Source organism: Limulus polyphemus, unplaced genomic scaffold, assembly GCF_000517525.1.
Source record: "Limulus polyphemus unplaced genomic scaffold, Limulus_polyphemus-2.1.2 Scaffold4198, whole genome shotgun sequence".
Lineage (NCBI taxonomy): Eukaryota > Metazoa > Arthropoda > Merostomata > Xiphosura > Limulidae > Limulus > Limulus polyphemus.
The window spans coordinates 13,199-25,104 of NW_013669808.1; the positions used below are offsets into that span (position 1 = coordinate 13,199).

Consider the following 11,906-nt stretch of genomic DNA (forward strand, 5'->3'; position numbering starts at 1 on the left):
TTAATGCCTTTAATAAAATTTGATAATAATTACAATTTACTTACTTATTTTAGTTCACACCGTAACAATTGTTCAGGAAAATTGATGATATAAATGGCGCCTAATTACATCTATCGGTCCAAACCTTGGTATAAGGCGAAAGGTCTCTTCGGCAGTTATAGTGTTGTCGACGTATTTTAATTACATTTTCTTCTTTGCTTTCATTCATAGAATTAATAAACAAATTTAAATTCCTTACTCAGGATTCGCCAACAAATAAAATTTTAATCAAAGAAACTTTAACAATTACAAGTGGCTCAGCGGTAAGTCTGATGGCTTATAACACTAAAACCGAGTTTCAATACCCGTGAATGGCAGAGCACAGGTAGCCCATTGTGTAGCTTCGTGTTTAGCAACAAACGAACACATCCTAATTAGTAACCAAACTTCCTTCTAGCTATGTATATTTTGATGTACAATTTTCTGTTCCAATGAATCACAGTTGTAAGCAATTATACATTTAATTGTCATAAATTACATCTCTTAGCATATATATTTATTTTATTTACATTGCTATTTCTATATCTTATAGCACACTTTTAAACTGTTTCAATTAAAGCTTGGTGAAGGTAGGGCTTGTTAATGCCGAAACGTGTGATTAAAGATATGCGTGTTTCTTGGAGATGTTCTGCCTTTAACAATATTGTTAAACTTCAATTTCCACCTGACAAACAAGTTCATGTTTGTATTGGTTAAGTCTGGGGGAAGAAATGACTATACAGTCGTTTCATTCTGAACAAAATGTAATTTCGAACGATTACTCTGAGACAAATAATACTTAAATTGGTTGCAACTGTTTTTTTGTAATATTTTCTTTAGTACAAACTATACCAATTGTGTAGTAACTTTTGTCTCATTCTGTATATGGAAATCTTCTTGTAAGTTCTTCAAGTTTGTTTGTAATTAAGCACAAAGCTACACAATGGGCTATCTGTGCTCTGCCCGCCACGGGTATCGAAACCCGGATTCTAGCGTTGTAAGTCCGCAGACATACCGCTGTGTCGCTGGGGGGCTAAGCTCTTAAATGTAGGGTTTGTTCGTTTAATATTAACTGCGTCATAATAGCGACTGTTTACAAATCAGGCTTTTTAAATTTGCATGTTTTTATTTTTGATATTTCATAAAAAATTGTTTCATGAAATGCTTTCATAACCGGTTGTCTCTCTCTTCATAAACTCTTACAACTATATAATGCTAAAAGCTAATTATCACAAAAGCTGGTAATATAATTCTAGCTCTAACAAAAGGAAAGATAAGCCCAAAGCAGTGAGACTGCTAGAATCTGATATTAATTAACGATTCGTTAATCGGGGGAAGCATTGTGCTTAATAACAAACTGATATATATCGGGCTTCTCTCCTACTTTTGGTAGGAGCGCCATCTATAGTAAGCAACCACGCCCACAACTGCTGCGAGACGCTTTTAAAAGACACTGACGTCATGGTTGGTAGTGTTTATGTATGAAAACGTAGCGGGTGTAAGGTTTACTGCTGTTCGCTACAGAAAGTACTATGTGGCGGAGATTCACGTCCTCGTGAGGTAGGCCCCATGCACGTGTGCAGTTCTTAATCACACTACGTCATGCAGTATGTGGATAACTGAAAGTGGGTACCCTTTTGAATGTAGTTGTGAACTAAAGTAGAAGTAAAACCGATTTAGACCTAACACTAACCGATAAGAAGTATAAATGGATGTTGTTAGTTGATGGGACAATAGACAGTTGGACAATAAAAGGGTCGCTTGAGGGTGGTGCCATCTGCTTAGTGTTATTAAACATCGCATCTGGTAAACTGACGTTTCCCGTTGTCGGTTTGTGACGTTTATATTGGTGGCGTTCTCTCCTTTTGTCGAATACAGGCGCCTGTTAGGTGAGTAACCACTGACTTAACCACATGTTTAACGTTTTGATCTATTCCATATAATGTGTACTTTCAAATCGAACAAGTTTAATAGCATTGTTAAAACTGTTAAAAAAAAGAGTGTTTGATCAGTCAGTAACAAGAAACTGGTGGAATGATAGCGATATTAATCATATTAGAATATAGAATCAGGCTTCTTACTCTATTATACACCACTACATATATGTTTCAGTGGGTTTTTGATGGTCACATCACACAACAATTATAATGGATAAACACACTTTGATGATTAAAGAAATCCGATATCTAACAATATATTGCAGTCTCAAAATTTTTGGCATAGATTCAAAAGTGCTCGAAGACGACAGGTTCTATTAATTAATACCCATTGGCGTTATGTTCTGTACTATGAAACCCATCTGTTTCAGTTCTCAGAAATTGAGGTAAGAAATATATACATGTAATATCTTACATAAAATGGTAAAATTACTATTTAAAAACATATACAATTAAATTTCTTTTGTTACACGTTATATCTCTCATAATCAGATTGGCGGGCGTTTTTAAAGGATTATGTAATAAGGCTGACTCTTTCAGAATACGAGTATCTCAATTGAATTTCCTAACATCCCTGTGTAACGATTGATTAAGTTATGTTAGATTTAGAAGTAAGATCACGATACTCACCAATTAGTATGATAGAGTAGCCATTATTTATAAATATTTCTATGCGATCAAGTGTCTGCGCAATGACACGTTCTTACTTTATTTTTAAAGCACGTAAGTGTGATATCTAAGTAGCCTATGGTAATAAACACAAGTACAACTAGGAGTGGACGTAGTAGCGCAGTCGCACTACGTGTACTCTTTTTATATGATTCGGATGTTCGGTTCTGGCGCGTGCAATTTCCTTGTTTGTCTTGACATCCTTCAGAGCTGTCAGTAAACTTGTAAATACTCTAGTGAGTAGAATAATGGATATTTTTTGTTGTTGTCTAAGCTTGAAGATTTCTGAAAATCATTTTCTAAATGTAAAGAGAACGTGCGCGCAGAAAGTGGTTGTAGTTAAGAAGGACGTGAAATTTTGAGCAGTCGGGGAAATGTGCAAGAAATTTTGTAGCGTGCGAGGAACTATGGGAAATATTTAATGTGTCGTAAGAATGATTTGTTTGTTTTGAATTTCGCGCAAAGCTACATGAGGGCTATCTGCGCTAGCCGACCCTAATTTAGCAGTGTAAGACTAGAGAGAAGGCAGCTAGTCATCACCACCCACCGCCAACTTTTGAGCTACTCTTTTTACCAACGAATAGTGGGATTGACCGTAACATTATAACGACCCCACAACTAATATGGCGAGCATGTTTGGTGGGACGGGATTCGAACCCGCGACCCGCAGATTGCGAGTTGAGCGCCCTAACCACCTGGCTATGCCGGGTCCTCGATAGAATGGCTGGAATGTGTTAGTCAAGAAAAATGTAAAAGTAAAGTAATGTTTTGAAGCTAGGGAGATTATGAACGATTTATTGTAACTCATCATATATATATATATATATATTGAATGTAGTTTTTAATGCTGATTTCAGAAATGTCAATAAAAATTTGGAGAAGTGAAAATACCCATATATATTACAAACCTAATATATATACACACACACAAACGTAATATATATACATACATACAAACCTAATTATGGGTGAAAGTCGACCGCAGACTGAATGGTTTTCGAGGACTTTCAAATTTATGTTGGCGAACTGATCTCTATTAAGCTCGACCATAGAGATAGCCGACACATTGGTTCGTCGCGGGAATTGATTGGAGCCTTTTGATACGTTGCCATGTCAATTGACCGAGACTTGCAAAATATGGTCAGTGATGAATAAGACTCGTAGTGAGTATCTTGGACTTTTTTGTGGTTTGAAATTATTGTTGTCTGTGTAGGTGTATCAAAAGTAAAAAAATAACAACGACAACAAACAAATAAGTTGTTATACTCGTAAAAGTACGTGTTTGTGCTGTATGTGTATTAGCTACTCATTTGTGCTGTATGTGTATTAGCTACTCATTACCGTGTTTGCAGGTCAATAAAATGGAAGATTAAACGAGATCGTGTCTTCTTTTGTTCTCGTAAGTAATCTACCATTTCTTCCACACAATTATATAATAATTCAAGATAATTAACAAATACTTAAGTTCAAATTCGTCTTTTCGATGTAGCTTTCATGTGTTGATAAGCTACTTACTATTCTGTACACGTAAACATGGAGGAAGAATAAGGCTTAACGTTATAAATCCTTTGACATACTATCGTTTAGGCCGAAAGTCACGGGAAATGATTTCATGTTGTGATTAGTTGAGGTCCATTTTAACTTTAAATATCACTCTGATTTATGTGAGAATAATAATAAAAAAAAGAAACCAATTTTAAAACTTCTGTCACCTGTTTATCTTTTTTTCCCTATCTGTCGTCATTTCTAAATTTTAACTACTGACCAGTCAGAAGCACCCTACTACCTAAGCTAAAGGAGTGACCGCCACTCTTATAACGCACATACAGCGGTTTTGTGGTATTGCACGGATTCGAACCCGGCTCGCAAGCCTCGAAAACTAGATTTCTACCATAGAACTAACCCACTCACTACTGGGAAACGCACACTGCAAAGTGATAGGTGCTCAGATGTTCACTTGTATGGTGTGTTATTGTACATGGAACTTATCACTTTCTTAAGTACGTTTTTAATTATGCCTTAAAATACAACCAAAATCTAGAAACTCAAATCAATATTCTTACAATACTGATGGAAATTATTAATTTTCGTGAAAAAGACACCTCGCGTAAACATTACACACACACACATATATTGACAACAGAACCTCGTGTAGCATTAATTAGATATAATGGAACTAAAAGTTGTATAATTTTTTCTAGGCGTTACACATCATCGTTGCTAGGTTACTAAAATTGTGTCTTGAGTGTCTAGATTTGACATGATGTCTCAGATTTTCTTGAGATTTGAGGGTGGGGGGTATTGTAATAATGTAAAAAATGCTAGAAAATTGTTGTTGATTAGTTAGTTAATGAGTCTGTTACAGTGTCGTCGTTAGTGGCTGTAGTAGTTAGCCAGTTTTAAGTCTGTATCGTAGATACGAAGGGAAAGTTAATGAGTTAAGTTTTATTTACGAGTTAGTTCTATCACTAGGTGAGATTATAGAACTTGTGATAGAAGAAATAAAATGCTTTTCATTTCGTTAACTGGACTTTACTTTGCAATATTTGTACCAATAATAATAATAATAAAAAAATTCGTCCAACAACCGAAACCGTTATAATAATGTATATTATTACGTATTTCTCAGCATTGGTACTTTTTTCAGTTAATAATGTAAACTCGTGACCTGACATATTTTAAGATACCAATAACTCGAGAAATGTTATTTCTTCTTAGTTTCAGATGGTTGATATCTAACAAAATGTGTACTAATAAACTTTGTGTTTGTTTGTAAGACAGAATAGCGATGTCTCTGAAACATATATTTATAATTCCGTCATCAGCACTGATTTATTTTATACAAAATGCAATATATTTTGACGTTTCTAAAAAAATAACCGATTTATCTAATTATAGACTCAGGAATATATCTAATTATGTATTGTATTAAATTTACCTGTAAGTGGTTATGTACCTTATGAGTGTTATCACTACCAGGTTGTTAGCCACAGGATGAAATATATATTTTTCATTCGTTTACTTCTATATTTAGAGATCGTAGATCAAATTATTAAGACATATCTCGACAAATGGTTAAGGTACATGTACAACGTACTTGTATGGAAACTCTAATCATTGCATTGAAAGGAAAATAGACATATATATAGCATTATGTTTGCACACTTTCATATTTGACCACTGTCCATTAAATCCCCAGAAAAATCTTTCCAAAGCTATGCCTATATCGTACCATGTATCAGTATCAAAATTAAAGAGATTGTTAATAACTGCTACACGTGACCACTGTATATTCCCACCAATACATTACAAGTAGCTACTTACTTATATATATATTGATAAATAAAATACGTAGTGACATCAGATACGCTTTGCTTTTTATTTCAAACTAAATTTGTTCACACTAAAATGGAAATTCTGAACAAAATACACCTTAAAGCGAATGTTGCAAAATGATAACACGTTAAGTGTTTCTCTCCATCTTCTCTACCATACCTCTATATAAACGGTGGCGTCTTTAGGGTGAGGATATTCGAGTTGAACGTCTATCACAACTCGAGTTTCGTGGTGCTCTCCACTAACTGTTAAACGTCAGCTGTTCATAGTTGGCGAACCTAATGACATCTACCGCTAGGTGAAGGAGCAGTCAAGCAATTACTTGATGCGTCACATTGGAACTGTAGCTACGAGTAAAGAATATATATATATTATCTTATGGTGGAGATTCGTTTAAACGACGTAATGGAGCTTCACATTTTTCGAGATTTTCTTTGTATTTTTTTTACATGTACTCTTGTGCGTCGTAAGTAGTAACTTATGTTACGGTCTGAATAACTTCTGAGTTGTGTAATATTTTAATGTTTCAAGCTGAGAAAGTACTGTGATCATATTCAAAGATACTAAAAGATTCTCATGATATTTACATTGTTTTCCTGTTCAGCAAGCAGTCATTGTCACTATACTTGGATCAAAGGCCCCTTTAAGGTCTTTACGCCAGTATTGATTATTGTACTGTAGTGTTTCAAAATTAGAATTGTTGCACATTGTACGATATGAATATGTAGGGATTGTAGGCTAACTCTGGTTTATAATTCCATTAAGGTTTTTTTTTTCTTTCATAAGAATGACTCTGTAACGAGAGGGAATCCTCAATCGCCGCGGCTGTAATTAGATCTAAAATCGGCCAAGAGATGGAACTATGAGCTAAAAGTTTGTGCTTGAAAAATACTCGGAGCCATTTTATCAGCCGTTATACCGCGGCTAAAAATCTATTAGCTCCTTACAACGCGGTTTATAATGCTAAAAACCGGGTTTCGATACCCATGTTGGGCACAGCACAAATAGTCCATTGTGTAGCTTTGCGCTTAACTGCAAACAAAATTAACACTGCTGAAAAACGGGTTTCAAAACTCGTAGTGGGCACATCACAGAGAGCCCACTGTGTATCTTTGTTCTTAACAACGAACAAATCTTTACAAAATTATGTCACACGCATTAAGAAGGATACAGATCTTACTTCATGACTACGAAAAAGATAAGATTGTTTTGGGCTTAAATAAAATTTACGGAATTTTATAAATTTATAGATTTAAATTGGATTATAATTAAGGAGAAAAAAAGTACAATGGTCATTGAATTATAATCATTGGAAGTGACCGCTGATTTGTTCGAAGTTATCACAACTACGTCCAGTTTGTAATAGACCAGTTGTCTTACTCTCCAAGATGTTTAACGGTTTAAATAGTGTTGTAATTCACGTGACTTGGTCGACACGAAACTATTGCGTCATAAACATAAGTAACGTAATTACTAGTTTTGTCATCACGTGCGCGTAATATGTATGAGACATGCAGATAAACTAACATTTACGAGCGATCGTGCAAACGCATGATCTGATAATAGAATCGTTACACGCACGTCACGGTATTGTGATTACGTTAATATTGTTTAACTGCGAACTGAAGACGCTTGATATGGCATTGAAGTTGGAATTTCTTGATCAGATACTGCTAGGGAGTATATAGATCTGTGTTTGTTCACCGGCGGTAAGTTTATAGACTTACAACGCTAAAATCTGGGGTTCAATTCCACGCGGTGGACAAAACGGAGAGGTCAAGGTCAGCGGTGTTAATTGAGGACCGAACAGTTGGATATTTTTTTAAATATATATCTAAGCATTCGTTAATGAAAGCAAAGGAAAATATGTTATAATATGTCAACCACACCACATCTACGATTGCCAGTGCTGACGAGGCCTTTCGCCAGATACCAGGGCTCGTAGGCCGGCTGGTATCAATTTTATTTCGGCCATTTACAAACCAGATGTTTAGGCAAGAATTGATTGCACAACGTTATTTTATTTTAACACTATTGATTTATTTAAATCGTTATTTATGTTAACTAACTTTACTTAATTCATAATAACTTGCGAAACCTGAACAAGTGTTCGTAATTTCACAAAGTTTTATTTGACTAGCGAACAGTACTTTTGTTAAGGAGCCAGAGAAATGTTTGTTACTAATGTCTTCAAGAGTGTAGGGGAACATAAAGTGTCCTCATTTGACACGCACGCACGCACACACACAGCGTTATATATGAACCACATGTCGCTGGGGTCGACGACCTTTGAGCATTTGTAAATAAACGTCGTCAGGAAACTTTTGAAATTGGTTAAAACATAAGATAGGATATTATTGTGTTATTAATCCTTACCCTAAACATCCGATTTGTAAGTTGACTTAAATAAAATTTATAACAATTACAATTCAATTACTTAATCTAGTTTTCACCATAACAGTCATGAAAGTCGATTGTGTAGATCGCGCCAAGACTACTTGTATGTCTGTCGTATCCCAGCCGGCTTGATAAAACCTGGTATTGAAGAAATGACCTTGTATATGGCAGATGTGGTGTGGTTCAGATAGTATAAAATATTGTTTGTTTTGTAGTTATGCACAAAGCTACATAGTGGGCTATCTGTGCTCTGCCCACCACGAGTATCGAAACCCGGTTTCTAGCGTTGTAAGTCCGCAGACATGCCGCTGTGCCACTGGGGGGGGGGGTATTATAACACATCCTTCTTTACTTTCATTCAGAGAAGTATAATAATAATAATAATACATCCAGTGCCGATGTGGCCTTTCGCCAAACACCAGGTCTGTTCAGATCAGTTTGGATACGTTAGACATACTAGTGGTTGAAACGCTGTTATATCATAGGAAATCGCTTGATAACAATCGCTTGTTAAGGATTAAATTGTTTAGTTGTAATTTTTCATCAATAAAATTGATGAAAAATTATTAACAAAATAATTATTAAGAAAATAACTAACTTTTATGTCAACACTTATCAGAATTAAGTTACGGATTTTTAACTCAGTATGATTATTTTTAACGCCGATTGTTTGCTATTATTATTTAAACTATACTTGAATAAATTAGGAAAACTGAATTAACATTCAGCAGGAATGTATCTGTGTGTGATTGTACCCTTACAGCATTTTCCTGTTTCAGCTACGAAGTTTGGTTGTGTCATCATGTTTCACATATTAAATCTAAATACAGCGAGTTGAAAATTGTTCTTTATTTTACATTCAAAATTGGACAGTAAGTGCGATTTGAGTGTGATTTGATTCACTCGTAGTTTGCATACTTAACTGAGTTTAAAAGATGATTTTTAATCATTCCCTCAGAAGATTAATCTTATACTTATACACGTGATTTACTTTAACGAGTGTTGAGTTTCGTTTTTTTAATACTTTTTCACCAGATAATGTTTGATGTTAATTCTGTTTCATATTATGTCGAAACATTTGAGAACAAATTCCTTCCACGTCAAGATAATATACTTTGAACGGTGTAGAGAACAGAGATGTAATCGGAGAACCATGAAGTTTTCACTAGAAAAGGTTTGGTTTGAATTTCGTGCAAAGCTACACGAGGGCCGTCCCTAATTTAGCAGTGAAAGACTAGAGGGAAGGCAGCTAGTCATTGCCCCCTATCTTCCAATTCTTGGGGTACTCTTTTACCAAAGAATAGTGGGATTGGCCGTCGCAAAGCTACACGAGGGCCGTCCCAAATTTAGCAGTGAATTCCTCCAATTCTTGGGGTACTCTTTTACCAAAGAATAGTGGGATTGGCCGTCACATTATAACGTCTCCACGGCCAAAAGGGCGAGCATGTTTGGTGCGATGGAGAATCGAACCCGCGACCCACAGATTGCGAGTCGAACGCCCTAACCACCTGGCCATGTCGGGACCGCTAAAATAAAAAATCAGAAAATGTTATCAATGATATAGACAGGTAGACACACACACACACACACACACACACATATATATATATATATATGTATATTTGCGACAGGCATTTTAAGTTGTTAGTTTCTACTGAGTTGTGTCTTTCTGTTTGTATTCTTTATCCTAACAAATATTTCTTATGGAAGAAAAATCAGCCTTGTTTCCGATCTTAGCGTCTCCAGATCGTATGTTTGTTTCCGATCTTAGCGTCTCTAGATTGTATGTTTGTTTCTGATCTTAGCGTCTCCAGATCGCATGTTTGTTTCCGATCTTAGCGTCTCCAGATCTTATCTTTGTTTCCGATCTCCAGATCGTATGTTTATTTCCGATCTTAGCGTCTCTAGATCGTATCTTTGTTTCCGATCTTAGCGTCTCCAGATCGTATGTTTGTTTCCGATCTTAGCGTCTCTAGATCGTATGTTTGTTTCCGATCTAAGTGTCTCCAGATCGTATGTTTGTTTCCGATCTTAGCGTCTCTAGATTGTATGTTTGTTTCCGATCTCCAGATCGTGTGTTTGTTTCCGATCTTAGCGTCTCCAGATCGCATGTTGGTTTCCGATCTTAGCGTCTCCAGATCGCATGTTTGTTTCCGATCTTAGCGTCTCCAGATCGTATGTTTGTTTCCGATCTCCAGATCGTATGTTTGTTTCCGATCTTAGCGTCTCCAGATTTACAGAAAATTATTTATTTTCAGTATTTTTTATCATTAATAATATTATTCTACAGAAGTAAGCCAAAACGTTTACACGTTCTTTTGAGTGTTCTTTACTGCATGTCAGTTGGTTTCGACATTTTAGTTAAAACGTTGGTCTCAAGACATGGCTTGAAGGTGAAGTCTTGTGCAACGGATTGAGTCTTCGGTATCTTTCACGTGCCTTTCGTCGCCCATGGCGATCCCTTCATCTAGTAGGGAGAAGAAACTTTAAGATTAGATTAAGTATTTTACAACGGGCTGGGTTTTAACTATCTCCAATGTATCTGTTCGGAGGCGATGTTACTTGGTCTTTGTTCTCCGGTGAGCACAAGTTTATTCACGTAGCATGGATTCGATCAGTATTGAAGGAGTTTTTGATTAGAACTGAACATATATTAGGTAAAAAAGTTTTTTATGAAACTTTTATTTTACGTTGGTTTAATTCCAGTTGCTGATGTGCTTTGAATGTTATTTAAATATTTTTTTATACCTTTGTCATTTGACCTGTACAAATAGAAGATTTAGTCATTGCTGGTTGAATGCGTAACTTATGTATATTAATAATTTCAAATTCAAAACAGGCATTAAAATTATTAGATCTGTTACACGGAGTTATCAGTTGATTCTTGGAAATTCCCGGTTGTAGGTAGGATTAATAATCTCAAGTTTATCACTGTAGTTTGATTCACTCATAATCCAAAACCATATTGCTTTCTAAAAATAAAAATAAATGTAACTTTGTTTAGCCAAACGATCAAAACAACACATTTCGAAGTTCTAATGTTATAACTACTGAATGAATAAACGAAAGTTACATTGTAGTAATTTATTTGTTTAGGCCTAAGAGATCATGTCAAGTAGTATATTATGATTTAAGTTTTAGACTTTTTTTTGACGTGTCTTTTTAATACGTTTCTGTCTTAAAGTTGTTTGTGTCGAAAAATTTTCTGTCCGTCTTCGTGTTCAGTGTCGTTAGAGAAAATATAATTAATTTGTAATCTTATGTAAGACTATATGAGAATGTTTACAAAGTGTCAGTGGTTTATGAAAATCTTTGAAGTGATGTAATATTGGAATGTATTTTAAAACTGGAAAACAATGAAAGTTGTTGAAACGGATGAGGTAAGCTAATGAAGAAATTAAACAAAAGTGAATCGAAACGTTGTATAATACAGTTCGCTAGTGATCTCGTCTGTTTCAACTGTGCGCTACCATGTTTCTGAAAGCATTTTTTTTACAGAGGCTCAAATACTTAATTAAATAACAAAACAGTTTGTTTGTTTTTGAATTT

General features: G+C 35.2%; 1 long non-coding RNA gene across 1 annotated transcript in view; it reads left to right on the plus strand.

Moving 5' to 3' along the window:
- The first annotated feature begins 1,512 nt into the window (after window positions 1-1,512).
- LOC111088658 overlaps window positions 1,513-11,906 on the plus strand; it is a 60,034-nt gene continuing 49,640 nt past the window's right edge. Inside the window, exon 1 of the long non-coding RNA XR_002613119.1 lies at window positions 1,513-1,907. This is a non-coding gene — a long non-coding RNA (uncharacterized LOC111088658). The remainder of the gene's footprint in view (window positions 1,908-11,906) is intronic.